At 35.6% G+C, this 4,781-nt stretch overlaps 1 protein-coding gene across 1 annotated transcript in view; it reads right to left on the reverse strand.

The window, feature by feature from the left end:
* COL24A1 (collagen type XXIV alpha 1) overlaps positions 1 to 4,781 on the reverse strand; it is a 311,443-nt gene that overhangs the window by 63,694 nt on the left and 242,968 nt on the right. The window lies entirely within an intron of this gene.

Consider the following 4,781-nt stretch of genomic DNA (forward strand, 5'->3'; position numbering starts at 1 on the left):
TGGTGTTTTTTATTGCAGCTATATCACTCTTCATTTCTTCTTGGGTCTTACTTAAGTTGTTGATTTTTTCATCTGTTTCTTCTAGCTTCTTCCATATGTTATTGATTATTTCATCTGTTTCTTCTTGCTTCTTGCAGAGGTTGTCGATTTTTTCCTCCATCCGGTTAATGCACTCTAGGACCTTTATTCTGAATTCTTTTTCTGTCATGTTGCAAGCCTCTGTATTACTTAGCTGCTTTTCTGGAGAGTCCTCCTTCTCTTTCCTTTGGGGGTTTCTTTGTCTACCCATGTTTGATCTCACTGACATATCTAAATGTTGAGTCGTTCAGTGGCTGCTCCCTGGGTGGCAGTGTGATTTAAGTTATCTTAAATAGCCCTAATTTGGGACCTGGAGAGTATTATGCTAAGTGAAGTAAGCCAGTCAATGAAAGACAAGTATCACATCATCTCACTCATATGTAGAAGGTAGGGGTGGTGGGTGGGTGGGAGAGAAGCGATCATATGCATAACCCATGGACACAGACAATAGTGTGGTGAAGGCCTGGGGCGGTGGGGGGGGCGGTTGCTAGAGGTGGGCTACAAGGATCAATGGGGGAAAGAGGGACATATGTAACACTTTCAACAATAAAAATCTTTAAAAAATAGTATATTCAGCATGATTATATTAAAATATGTTAGCCAGTGTGTTTTTTCTTTTATATTTGTTAATATATTTCTTTTTTATGCAAAGAGATAGATTTGTTCTAGATTTATGATTTTCAAAATCGACTTTTTCCTAGCTTATGAATTTCAAAATAATCCTCTGAAAATCATGGCAGGTCATAGTTTGAGAAGAATACATTTTTTAAAAATATAAGAGCCTGATATTTAAATATTAAGTCTATCTTTGAGTATTAAAAACCAAAGTTATAAGGGATTCAAGTCATAAAATTGATGCCATAAAGAACAGATTTAGAAGAATTATATCAATGTAACAGAGGATTTTTCCTACCTAAGGGGATATAAGATCTTTAAGTTGGAAAAAGATCAGAAGAGAAGCAGGACTATTAAATAGCGACAGGTATATATCTAAGAAGAACCCTTTATCCCACTCTGCCCTTCAAGACTCATGGTGGGGTAGAAACAATAATACCCCTGACAGATTTGGGAATTTGGGCACAGAGATGATGACCAGAGAGACGAATGTCCTCATTGAGAGTCCACATAAGGTACACTGAATGTCCTCATGGAGAGTCCACATAAGGTACACGGAATGTCCTCATGGAGAGTCCACACAAGCAATAGTGTAGACATTTCTGCATGAGAGGTCCAGGCCAACGGGCTTTAGAGGGTCTGAGTCCTGCAAGCACCCAGCATGGTGTGGGGAGCATCAGAATGTTATTTCTGTGTGACCAACAACACATGCATGTGGTCCTTAGAAGCCCATCTAAGGAGACTCTGTACCTGAGACACGAAAAAAAGCTATACGTGCTAACATGCTTCAAAGAACGTCTGCCAGGGGGGCCAAGGTACATGGCAATATGGTAGGACTATGGCAACTGGGAGCCAAAAGGATGATGTGAATTTCAGGGGATTATAGTTTAAACAGATGATGACTGAAGATCAAGGTCACATTCTATTTCTCTTCTTCACCATTGCCACCCAGAATGTACCTGCAAACTGGATAAGAAAGCGAGTGGGGGAAACTCTAAATCAAATGCAGGGCATTTGAATGGATGGAGTTAAAAGCTGTCAACTCACTAGGTTTCTACCAATTAGGTTTTACCACTAGGTAGGATAGGCATTCAGGACAATTGATAAGTTCTATTATAAGGAACATAAAGTTAATACTTTTAGTAAACCTGAATTTGTGGGATAAGGTTCAGTATGCTACACATGTTTGTGAGTGTTTTATTCCAAACATTCAAATAAAATAAATCAAAGAGCTTCACATATCACCACAAACTGATGACATTTTGGGATGTCCATTACGTTGGGGATTATTTCCGAAGAGTTAAATGTCGTGTACTACAATCTACATATATGGGTCTGTCATCATGAAAACCAGAATGTTATTCAGACTTGGATGAGCAACAGGAAGCAGCTTCCAATAGAATAACACTAAGTAAGACTAAAAACATTATTTTTAAAGTGTATTTTCCTACTTGTAATAGGACAACTGTGGCAAAATATCTCCATTGAACACAAGTGTTTAACAAATAACAGGACATAATTTCTGCTCTTTTTATATGTTCAATTTAGAAAAGATTTCTTTATTATAATCATTGTCACCATAACTAAAAGGAAGAGGCCAGCTAGAAAAATCACAACCTTACAATGGTTTCAAATACACAAAGATCAACGAAGTATAGAACATTGGCACTTTTTAAAAAAATGTGCATTTTAAAAAATATCTCAAAGTTGAAATTGCTGGATCGTCTTACAACTAAATGAAGAACCAACCATTACTAAACATTAATCTGACACAGAGGTGGTCTGCTCAGTAAGAAAGTACAGATTGGGTCAAAGACAAAAACATATGTTGTCAAGGTGTTAGTAGATGATTAATTGAGTTGGTATCATTAGAAGGAAAAATAAGTCACTCTTCAATCCCCAGGAATCAAATATAATAAAGCTACAAGTATTCTACATTACTTTCACACTTAACTTATTTGTATTATTCTTTTTAAATATAAGAACATCATAAATCAATAGACTTTTTTGTTCTTATGGTAGGAAAGGCAAATGAATTTTATATGTAGTCTGTTTAACAGTGCATGAAAAATGTTGCTTTCTTTTTTTCTGGCTAGCTTTGAAAAACCCAATCATCCATTTGAAATTAGATCCATTTAAAATAGCTTTTTATTCATTGGGATTGCACCAGTTCATAGACCACTAGAGAAGGTAGTCTGATTCTTTGGAAAACAAACATTTTTAAATGTGCCATATAGTCCAAACCCTCGCTTGTTTGTTTGATTTTATTTAAATGAAGCTGAACAGTTATCTTGATATTTTGCTAGTTCTAACTTGTTAGAGGGCTTTAAAATGCCAACATAAATTTAGTAAGTTAGGCAAGAATTAAAATCTCTGTCTTTTTTTAACCAAGAAATTTCAATCCACTAAAATCTGGAATTTGTTTTATGAGAAAAATAAGATTTTGGCTTGAATTTAAGTGTTTGAAAGCCATTATAAGACAGTTCACTACATTTGCATTACAAGTCTTTTAAAATATGTAGTGGGTTCTGCAGTTGATTTTGACTTACTCTAATTTTTTCTTTATAGTTCACAGTTTCATGTCTGAGAGCCCAAATGAATGAATTCGTTGGTTAAGTCAAAGGCATCATATTTTACTTAATTTATAAACCATTTTAAAGTAATAGAGCCTTTTATATAATGACATGAGTCAGGAAGTAACGTTTCTGGTGTTGGTTCTGTTGGTAACTAGTTCTATGATATTAGGCAACTCATAATCTCTCTGGGACTTAAATTTCTTCATCTGGAAAATGAGCAGCTTGTTCACATGAATTAAAGAGGCCATTTCCTAATCTAAAAAACTCCCCAAACCTATAAATTTAAAGGTTTGCAAAAACAAGATGACAGCAATGGACAGGATCCTCTTGACCAATGAAGGTAACGTAAATAAAGAATAGAGTCAATGATTATTCTTGTAACAACTATTACTATTTTGCATTCTAGGAGGCCTTTTAATACAACCTTGCACTGCATGCAAAGATTACCTAAAATAGGAAATAACTAGTTCTCCTGGGTTACATAGAATTTAAACCATGGCTCCTTAGCACCTTTCAGTTCTGATACCCAGGAAGAGCTAACTAAGTAGGCTAGGGATGCAGTTGTCTAGAAAGAATATTTGATTTTCATTGGCATAATTTTAACAGATATTAAAAAACATCAAAAAATGGCTTCTTCCTGAGATATGTCAAAAAGAAAACATTGAGAATATAGAAGTACTAATTGTAAAAGATTAGCAATTTCAGAATCAAACCTTGGAAAAGCATTTGCATTCATAGGCACTTAATGCAAATATAGGAAGTTATGTAAAAGCAGTAGCAGTGTTCTAGGTTCACAGATTTTTCCACAACTTTTCCCTTTTTTAAAAAAAATATGTTTTTATTGATTTCAGAGAGAGGAAAGGATAAGGAGTGGGAGAGAGAGAGAGAGAGAGCCTGCGAGAGATATTACGATGAGAGAGAATCATTAATCAGCTTCCTTGTGCATTCCCCCTACTGGGGATGGAGCCAGCAACCAGGCATGAGCCCTTATTGGGAATTGAACCCTGACCTTCTGGTTCATGGGTCCATGCTCAACCATTGAGCCACACCAGCCGGGCACTTTTCCCATTTGGGTATTAAAATTTTAAGTGATTGAGACAAATGCCTTCTCTTTTGTTAAGAGTTGCCATCAATGGGATACTTATTATTTATTAGTTCTTATTTATTAAGAGCCTGACTGGGAGCTACTAGGTAGATGCCAACACTATTCAAAATGGCTTCAGGTGAGGGAACACCTATGTAATATCAGATTCAACCCATTTAATTACTTACTCCCACAAGTGGGAAACACAAGTATGGGTGAAGGCTGCTTAAAATATTAGGAGAAACAGGGTCTCAAATTCATTACTTTTTAAATATATTCTCCCCTATTTTATTATTAAAATGAAGTACATTTTATTAAGAATTTAATTTAAAATCAGAACGCCATGAAAAGCAGGGCAACAATGACCTGATGGTACAAATTACACAGCCAGTTATTACATATGGTTGAGGCAACATCTATGTGTGCGC

Source organism: Myotis davidii, unplaced genomic scaffold (genome assembly GCF_000327345.1).
Source record: "Myotis davidii unplaced genomic scaffold, ASM32734v1 scaffold162, whole genome shotgun sequence".
NCBI classification, from domain to species: domain Eukaryota; kingdom Metazoa; phylum Chordata; class Mammalia; order Chiroptera; family Vespertilionidae; genus Myotis; species Myotis davidii.